This window comes from Amblyomma mixtum, chromosome 1 (genome assembly GCF_055824585.1).
Source record: "Amblyomma mixtum isolate Tamu chromosome 1, ASM5582458v1, whole genome shotgun sequence".
Lineage (NCBI taxonomy): Eukaryota > Metazoa > Arthropoda > Arachnida > Ixodida > Ixodidae > Amblyomma > Amblyomma mixtum.
In genome coordinates this window covers 147025966-147036473 of record NC_143012.1, presented here as the reverse complement: position 1 = coordinate 147036473, position 10508 = coordinate 147025966, and the positions used below count along the sequence as shown (strand labels likewise).

Sequence of the window (10508 nt, the reverse complement as noted above, 5' to 3'; positions counted from 1 at the left end):
AATGACTGCTGAAATGTCACAGTATGGGACTGTAGGGGATACACTGCGTTACTGTGGCTGAACCGGGCGATGGGGTGGGCTCTTTTTATGTAGGGGTTATCAAGAGGCAAAGAATGGAAACATTTATGAAAAAGGTTAAGACGTGCTATCTTACGGCGCGAGGCTAGGGGGGGCAAGTTGATTCGAGCTTTTAATGCTGAGATGCTTGAGTGGTAGGAATAATTAGATAGAATGAATCGTGTTGCGCGGTTCTGAACCAATTCGAGGGCGTTAGTAAGATTATTGTGGTGCGGATCAAAAATAGCGTTAGCATACTCAAGCTTAGGATGCACAAAGGTTTGAAAAGCAAGCTGTTTAATAGGGGGAGGAGCGAGTGAAAGGTTACGGCGTAAATAACCTAGAGCACAATTAGCAGAATTTATTATGTGATTAATATGACATTAATATAATGCGGCTTGTTTGAGAGCCGATCCAGCGACTCTTTCTATCGCAACTGAACTAACAGTCGCTTCCGGTGTGCCGTCGCACCTGTGGACACTACTGGTACTTTGCCGTGGGGAGATCAGGTTACGGACACATGTCTGTCACCACTGGTATCGGAACTGTGCTGCTCAAAAAATTTGAGGGTGTGCACTCACTGCAACAGCCAAATACTCGCAAAAACACGGCTATACCATAAAATATCGGTGCCCCGTTAAAAATTAACCTGCAACCAAGCATTCCATTAGATCAGGCGGAGAGCTTCACGAAATATGAAAGAAAAATATTTTATTGATATTTATTGGCGAATGTATGTAACCTCTGGAAGAGCTGCAAAAAGCTGTTTGAATTACGTATTTTTCGATCCCTAATGCCTCGACGACGTTGTTAAGCACTTAAAATATATTATTACATCGATACGGATGATAACCAGGAAAGCTTTTCGCGCGTTGTCGGGAGTATTCGATAAAAATACGGCAGGCTTCATCTAACGAAGGCAGTATTCTTCCAATGAATGAGAAATGCAGACTGCTTGGTCAACCACCTGGTGCTCCCTAGTTGCTACGCGTATACCGCAGCCTTTGTCTGTGCCATCACTTTATTGCACTTGTGAGGGGCGAGACAACGAATGGAAGCTTCTAGAAGGATCCTCTTCAGCTGCGTAGCTTCCCCTACCTGCGAGCGTCAGTGTTTTCTCGTAGGGTCCGGAGGACAGACCTGCAATTGTCGGCGGATCGGAATCAGCGCCAGAGGAAAGCCACCCGAGAAGCCATGGCCGAAACGACAGTGCACACACGTTTTCCACCCGAAGTTCTGTCGCTGCGCCAAAAAACTATCGTAAACAACGGCATACACACCTTATACCCGGTGAGTGCAGCGTCAAAACCGTCTTCGTGCCTTTTAATTTTTGCACGACGTAATAGGCGCGCTTATTTCACGAGAACAATGCAGGGCGCGTTTGTCCGGTATCCCACGGGAGCTGAAAAAAACGTCACTGGAGGCAGCTGTGTCCTGTTTCACAAGAGTTGAGAAATATCTTCGGTTCGTAGTTTGAGATCGAAAATTAGAAGCATGATTCAGTGCGAAAGCTCGTTATGCAGATGTGACCAGCATATGACCTTCGCAGTGATTTGTTTCAGTCATCCGATGCCATCTTTCCACGCCGTGATCATCATTTCAAAGTTAAACGCGTAAACTGTCATTCATCGTCTTATGCCAATTCATTCATTCCCCGTACTATCACTGAACGGAATAGTTTGCCATCAGTCATCGCCACAGAAACTGACAATAAAAAATTCCGAGAGCTTTTTCGCTGTGACGGAAATGTGTAAAAGTTTGCCGTTTTTGTTAGTGTTCATTTTTACTTTGTGTAATGCCTTATGTTTTAATTAACGTTTTTTGCTACACTCATTTGTTACAATGTATCGCGATTACTTATATGATTGTACCCACCCCCCTCCCTATGTAATACCCTCTTCTGAAGGGCCTTTAGGGGTAACTTGAATAAATAAATAAATAAATTTGCACACGCACATCGCGGTCTGGACCGAATGGACTAAAATTGGTAAGAAAAGAATGAGCGGTCTGACGGAGTTCTGAGATGACCTAATCGCAATGAAATTTGAGAACGATCTCACTACTAGGATATGCAAACCAGAGATGATGCAGCCTGATTTTGGAAGGCGATGTGAACACCACCAGTTTAAACTGCTGGAATGCGTGCTAAAGACGGCACATCGTTCCCGCTACTGATTTGTGCCCGCGTGTATTTTTTCCGCGTTAATCATGCGTTGAGAACTTGGAATCATGCTGTCCCTGGTGCCTCAGGCGCGACGCTGAAGCAAAATGCCGAACTGCGTTCTAAGAAGAGGGTGGGCACTGGCATGGCCAACTTCATTGGCAGCAGAGTGACCCACCCTATCAAAATCGGTTAACCCGGAATTGCCAGTCAGTGCTTTAGTGCCCCCTTCATCTTTTACTTGCCTTTTCCGCCTCAACCTTGGTTGCACGAGCAAATGAATTTTCGAGCCTGCGTCGGTGCATCTCTGTTGGTGGGACACAAAATGTAGAGTCGTGCTTTGCCCCTCCTTGGGCATGCATTGCTAGCTCCTCAAGTCCATATGATTCGTTTCGATGTCGGCGGCACATAAATTGCAACTTTACTACGCAGAAGTTTTCGACCTTGGCCACACAACGAGCTGTTTAGTTTAGCTCCAAGCGCTTCGGTACCGGTTTCTCTCTAGCCTCTGAGCAAGAACTGAGAGCTCAGCGCGATACGTACGGCAGCAGGGAAAGGATAGTACAAAATGTTCACTCTCGCATGCTCCTGGGGCCAAACGCTGCTCGTCAGGTCACTTTGTCGAACTACGCTATCGTCAGTTGCAAAGTGACAAATAAACGGCCAATTTACTTGGGTAAACAAGGTGCCCTTCCACAATATATATGTACCCCTGGCGTAGGTTACTTTTGAAGATTTTGCACAGAGTGTAAGTCGAAGCTGACACGACGCGGTTTCTGTTTTTTCACTTCGCTGTAGCTGCCGCGAAACACATCATCACCGGCTCGCGAGGGGCCTGTCGGAACTATGAGCTGGAACGGGCTCCACCCCTTGCCTGGCGCATACTGCAATATAGCTGCCGATGCGAAGATCCAACTGTACGTAACCTGATTTGGGCCCCCGGCCACCAGGGACCACGGGGAAACGAACAGGCCGATTAGGCGGCCGGCGCACTCTCTCCCCGGGCTATCTCCCTGACCTTGGAAGCCTACTCCTAATCAGACAATCTGGCCCTTACATTAAAAAAAATCATCGATTACTACAAGGAGGAGCACCGGCGCTACCCGGCCCCTTGTAAGGGACTGGATCGCGCTGAGGAGCGCCTCCTCAACAAAATTCTCACTAACATTGTACTGTGCCCGGCGATGCTTAAACATTTAAACACATCATTTGATGGCGCGTGCCAGTTCTGTGTGGAGGTGGCTTACATCTTCCACATGGTTTGGGCATGTCAATCAAATCCATCTATCCCCCCCCCCCCCCCCCCCAACTCCAACCCCAGCAGAGAGGACTGGGAGGCGGCCCTGCTCAGCTGTCAAAACCTAGAGACCCAAAAGGCCTTGGTTCAAAGGACGCGGGCGTCGTTGCTTGCAAATGGGGCCCCTGAATAGGGACTCCAGCTAGTATTGTGAGGGGAAAGGGCGAATGGGACCGTACACCAATCACCTCTCTGTAAAAATTTAGTAGACAGCAAATGTTTTTCACCACCACCACCGCGAAAACTGTTTTCACCTTCACCAGGACACCCCCGAGCTTCTCCAGGCCACCTAACAGCTTTTTCGCCAGTAGCCCACCTAGTGTTAGCGCACGAAAACGAAAGACAGATTACTTCTCTCCACTTTGCCACCCGCAACACGTCGCCTGTCACCCTGTCTTCATCATCCGCCTCCCATTTGCGTTTGGGGCTGTGTTTATGTCTATAAACTTTGTTTTAGTGCGCGTTTGTGTCCCCATGACATAGTGGTCGATGGACACTTGAAAAACTCATTTCATCTCCGCTCTTTTTCCTTTTTCCCCTCCCCAAGCGTAGGGTAGCCTACTGGGCATCGCCTGGTTAACCTCCCTGCCTTCCCGTCCATTTCTCTTTCTCTCTCTGAAAGTTTTAGGGGGAACTTTTCTGTATTTTACCACCTTCCAACCGTGGCAGGTGGAGGCTTTACCGCAGCCCATGACGCCTTTTTGCTAGTGACCCACTTACTGCTACCGCTAGAAAAGTAGAGATTCCCTCTCTCCACTTTGCCACCTTCCAATCGTGGCAGGGGGAGGATTCACCACAGCCAATGATGGCTTTTCCTTAGTGCCCCAGCTAGTGCTAGCGTACGAAAAGTACATTTCCTCTCTCCACTTTGCCACCCGCAACACGTCACCTGTCAGCCTCTCTTTGTTGCTCATTCAGCCGGAAAGACGAGGTCACAATCCGATGCCTCGGGGTTGGTCTGATGACCGCCGGAACACTTCCACCTTTACCGGTGGCGTCCTGCATGGGTATTAGAAAATCCTACTCGCCGAGACGGAACGCAAACACTACTTTCCAGATGCTGCAACGCTGGTCTCTCCGACGGGAGTCTTCTGTGCCGTCGTCGCGTTTAAGGGCGTTTCTGCAGGCCGCTGAATACCTCTGTGTGGGCCGGTGCTTTGCTCCCACGACTCCTTCAGCGGGAGGGAGCCGGCGCATTGCACCTCGGAGAGGAAGCACCCAGGTGCTTTCATAGGCCCTCTCGTCCCGTGCAGGGCCCGAAGAACTTCCCTGGAGGAATCGCTGAGGTGGAGGACTTGGGCAACGGCTCTTGTAGCGACCTCTGGATCCACAGTTGAAGCAGAGGGGCCGTGTCTCCTCTTCGAATGCTTCGTGGTGAGGGCCGCGCACCGGCTCTGCCCGGCTTGGACAGGAGCGTGGATGTTGAGCTGGTGTGCGCAGAGCTTTGGTGCACCATGGCGCAGGTCGATCGGGCCTGGACTGGTTCCCTGGTGCGTTCATGTCGGCTAGTAGGGCGCATACGTTTGCTTGGCCGGTCCGACGCCCATACGCCGTTTGGGTCAATTGCCAGAGGTATCGGAAAAAGAGTTGCTCGGGCCAGCGCAGGACCGCCTGACCAGGCGCAAGAAGTTTCCTGGCATGTCTAGGCCGCAGGCGGTTGCTGTTAGCTCAGATCCGCTGTGATGACCGCCTGGATGGCAGCTGCTTGTCCGGCGAGGTCATCCAAAGAGCTGAAGGTGCGGCCGCGAAGGTAGGCCTAGCGACGGGGATGGCACTGGTGCACAGCTCGCGTCACCTCTTCAGCATAATATGCAGTCGGTCTGCACGCTCATGTAGTTTTTGAATTATGAAATGCACGGAAGCAAACTAATGTGCCCGAGTGCTTGTCCCCAGCTCTTCCTTTGATCGGACTGGGGAATCAGGCCGCAGGAACTTCGCTCGCAGGCGTTGTTCGAAATCTGTTTGGTCGGTAAAAGACTGACCTCGCCGCCATCGCGGTGAGGACCCTTTCAGAGCGACAGGCAGAATCCTATTCAGAAGGACGTAGTCGGAGATGTTTTCAGCGCTAGTATAATGCGACAGTTGCTGCAAAAAGCCCGCCACGGCCTTGCTATAGATGTGTCCTTCATATACTGGCACCGGCAGATATAATTTCAGGGCTCTTTGTGTAGGCTTCGGCGCGAGATGCTCCTATTTGGCCTGCTGGCTTTCTATCGCCCGAAGTATCGCTCGCAGGAGGTCGTACAAATGGCGACGCGAGTAAGTTGTACGTTACGACGTGGCTCTAGCACATACGGCGAGACGGGGTGCTTTCAAGGTGTCGTGCAAGTAGCAGAACTCGCGGAGCCAACTAAGGCTCGTAAAAATCACATTGGGCGCCAGTGAGGGAAACTTTTCCTTCCAGAGGATTCGCGAGCCCAGGTATTTCTCAAGGAGTAACACCACAAGAACAGGTAACACCGTTTATTGTGGTCTTGCTGAACGGCAGAAAAAAACTTGGAAAGAACTGCAGTCTACTGCACTGGAGAAATGCGAGAGCGTTTGCGTTTGAACGTTAGCAACTTTCTTTCGCAACTCATCGTTGCCTGACATCAGTACACATCCCCAACACACTTTACCGTCGTACATACCACCTTCGTGTCCATCTAACACGACTGCACCTACGACCCTTCGTTTCTGGGTGAAACAAGAGGTTCAGCGTTGCGGTCTAACATGGGCGTTTTTCGCAGCCTATGAAGTCCAATTAAAAAAATCACGTCATAGGGTTCGCAGTCAGGTTGAGTGGCCGCAAGGCAACGTACACTGTTGGAATTTAAAACAAAATCCTTCGTTAGCGTCCTTTGCAGCACATCCCAGAGTAAAATCACATCCTCGCAGCTGAGAAAACAGTGCTCAATGGTTTCAGGTTCATTGCATAGGCGATAGTTAACAAAAGATACAAAATGTTCTTCTGGTGGTGTCACGTTTGAACAGGGAGAGCTTCAGTGTGTAATCTATAAAAAACTTTTTTTTGGTGAAAAGTGGAAGCGGCGTCTTGTACACGCACTTTAACGCATCATTAGCCATGAAGCCAAAGTACAGGATCGATACAATGGCGGCGGAAAGAGCACACCGAAATATATCTTCACAGTCTATTACTCGAAACAGAATATAAGTACTCGTTAGAATATCGAACTGTCAAAAACTTCACAGATGCACGAGCTTCCTGCACAAAGCTATTGTAAAGAGGGGCGCTCAGTAAAATTTGAAGAAACCACTAATTTTGGAAAGAGGGTCATGAATTTAAAGTGCAAGAATATTCTAATGATAGCATGGGAAAAATCGCGAAAAAAAGAAGAAACAGACCACTAACTGTCTAACCAAGCCCAATCCACCTGCGCCAACTGGCCTGAAAAGATTATCACCTCGCATCGGCTCCAAACTGAATGTCCAAAGCCGCAAAAATTCGATGAAAACGCTGTATATAATTTCTAGCGCAGTGCAAGACATGAAGTACATAATAGATTTTTGGTGCCAGAAAGGTGCTGCGGGATTTGGCAGGACCAAAAATGGAAAAGCCGTGTGGGACAAAGCTGCAGTTCAGGAACGTTTATGATAAAAGAGACTTTCTACCGGGCTGGTTTCCGCTGTTGATACGGTGTCTATCGTTGCTGCCCCTTTAGTTGTGTTGTCTTCTATCAACCTGGTAAAGTGCAGCCACTTGCTGAGGTGTCTGTAAATAATCTGTATATGGGCCCTTCCTGTACATACATAACATAACCTCGTATACAAAATACCATGTCGCATAAAGATACCTCGTGGCATATGCGTTGCGTGCCCCCCTGGCACGCAGAGTGCGTGGTTTCGAACCCCAGTGCCGGCAAACTTATTTCTTTGAATGAGGTCACGTGAGAGGTACCATGAACTTCCTATGGACATATTCTTCGGACAACTTCCAGTGACGGATTATCCTTCGCATGAGGCATATAATTCTTTCGCGTTAATAAACAAAAAAATTGGCTGAGGCTTAGCTAAGGTTAAGCCTAGTCAGATGCGAAGCATATTGATGGCTAGGCTTGGTAATACATGGCTTTCCTTGGTTGAATACTTGGTCATTTTAATACAGCCACTAGAAGTGTAGCAAGGATTGCCGTGACAGCTATATACGGGATCATCGGTGAATTCAATGCAGAGTGTACAACCGCTGCCCCAGCACCGGCTACAACAGCTTTCGCTTCTCGTTCAAATCAGCCCTGCTTCTAGGCGGCATCCCAACACCTGGCCGCCTCGTAAGTGCCCGGAGAGTTGTTGTGTTGTTGTGACTGAGAGAAGGATGAAGAGGAAATTGCACGGGCCTGCTACTGGCTCGAGCCAAGCCACCACCGCTGCCAAGTGCAGATAGAGGAGAGTTAAAAGATCAAAGGAAAGAGAAAAAGGAAAGGAAAGACGCGCGTCGCAGCAACAACTGCGTCCGCCGGAGCGGACGCTGCTCAAAAAGAAGCGGCCGAAGCCGCGCTCGCCGAAGCGAGAACGCCCGGAGAGCGAGGCAAGCTCAGCTTTATACCGCCGCTGTAGCGTCACGTGGTCAGCTGCAGCGCCTCTGATGTGGAGCCTCCACCGCCGCGGCCGACCGCGCGAGCCGGCAGCCCATCTCTCCTCTGCTGTGACGTCATGTTGTCACGTGGTCAGCCGCCGCGCCTCTGATGTGGAGCCTCCACCGCCGCGGCCGACCGCGCGAGCCGGCAGCCCATCTCTCCTCTGCTGTGACGTCATGTTGTCACGTGGAGTCACGTGGTCACGCTAAAGGTCAATGGTAGCTCCACCGCCGCGCTCGACGAGCTGTAGTGTAGCTCTAGTAATATGCTTCGCATAAAAATGCACTCGCACCGATTTCCAAGTAGAGGGGCAGCGCTGACACAAGCTGAACAACTCGGTAGCGTCCGAGCTCCGCAACGGAGGGACGGCCCTAAAAGCTACACTCGGATTAAACAAGACGCTCCAAAAAACTACGTGACGACAATCCCGCCTCGGCACTACACAACTCGCAAGGCCACTCACGACAGGTAGTGCTGCAACACTGCCGACAGCCCGAAATGGCCGGGAAGGGAGGGTGCCCGAACCACGAAGTGCGCGGGCTGATCTCCCTGTGCGCTGCTTTTATCTAGCCGCTCTCCAGGTGCACGCTCACTGCGCTTCCGGCGAAGCACTTGCCAGACATGCGCGGTGGTATTGCACTCGGATGCACTCGTTTGTACCCGAAAGACGGCAGATGACGTGCACTCGGCGGGCTTTGCTTGTTGCGCTTAGCAGTGGGGCGCCGTGGGCCCCAAAGCACATACGAAGTGATATAGTTTTTAAGAAATTACATGATGTTGCTAGCGCTCAATGACTAAATTCATTGTTTCTTTCTAGCTTGGACAAGACCGCAATGCTCATTACGCCCCCTTCACCGCATACGAAGGCTTCATCGCTCGTGTTTTCGGTTACGTCCGGAATTTTAACGGAAAGTGAGTGCTGTGATTTTTGCTCGGTTTTTATTCTCTCCCTGTGTTGCAGCTTGCAAAGTAGTGCGCTGCTTCTAAGAGCGCAGAATGAGCAGCGATGCTGTTTCTGGTTTTGAACCGTATTCTGCCTTCTCGTACTCTCGCCCACACTCCTGTCCAGAGCGCTCGGGTGGAGCTCTCGCATATATGACAGTAGGTGCTCCCTGGCAGGCCGGGTATAGCTTTTAAATACGATCCATCCGAATTGGCATACTTGATGAAGTCTTGTTTCGAACCGCCAGTCACTTGTGAGTGACACCAGTGTACTTTCTGGTGCGCCGTTCGTGAGCTCCAGACATATATGTGCTCGAGTGTTCATGGCTGTTGAAAGCGGAAGCCAGAGGAGCGTACAAACGCGCCGCGCTTGGTTTGCTCTCTTCGCAGTAGAGGGATTTAATGAGTCGCCTGAAGAGTAAGCGGAGTAATAGGGACGCCACGTGCCACCTTGTTTACCGCGTGGCGAGAGCTGCCCTCAGCCATTTTAAAAACTGCGCGAAAAAGGCGAGGCGACAAGACGAGGCACAAACACACCACATCTCCTCTTGTCGTCCCGTTTTCTTTTCGCAGTTTTAAAATGACTGAACTCAACAACCAACTAGCCCAAATGCACGCCTTACTTCAGAGCTGCGTACTGGACGCCGGTATTTTAGGAGATTCTGGGCGCTTCAGTGGCGTATGTGGCTAACGCTAGAGTAAGCCGAATGCGCTCATTTGGCTGCCCGTTGTAGAAAGTTTTCGTTTGTATCGCTCGCGTTTCGGAAGCCCTGTTACTGGAAAAGAGAGAATGGAAAAGGCACCTAACGCCTGAAAAAGGCGTGAGCCGCAATATGAACATGACACAAGGCTCGTAATAACTCGGACATGTGTAAGCGGAGCATGCGAGCACTGTAAGAAGTCCAACTGAGTCACACACAGCCGGGCGCGGAGCAAACGGAAATGCAGGCCCGCAGGGGGCATCTGTTGAAGCACATGTTTGTGTCTTCATGTTCGTGCCCACACCACGGGCCCGAGCACCTGCGCTTAGCCGTGCGTGGCTTAGTCGAGTCCGGGGCAAAGGAGATCCTGCTGGTTGAGCCAACGCCGAGTGTTCGTACCTTTAAAGGGACACTGAGGAGAAATTGAAGTTGGCTTGTATCGACAGAATACCAGCTCCTGATTACAAAAACGCCACTCATACTGACAACAAATCTCTTGTAACGTAGAAAAGAGCGAGAACCAAAATACAGGTATCGCCGCCACAGGCCAAACTCGCAAGTACAAGCGTGGTGACGTCATAGGACAAAACAGTGTTGCTAGAACCAATGGTTCTAGCAACACTAAAACACGGGAGGCCATGAATCACTGAGGCGCAGCCAATGCTTGCGCAAATCTCCTTGACGTCTCAGATGGCGCCACGCACCCGGCAGCTACGCGCGCGCCTGCAGCACCGGGACTAGTCAGCGCCTGCTCACCGGCGGTAGGCGGGCTCCCG

At 50.6% G+C, this 10508-nt stretch overlaps 1 pseudogene; it reads left to right on the top strand.

Moving 5' to 3' along the window:
• Positions 1-1251: 1251 nt before the first annotated feature.
• The window catches only part of LOC149367884 (uncharacterized), a 92413-nt pseudogene continuing 83156 nt past the window's right edge, over positions 1252-10508 (top strand).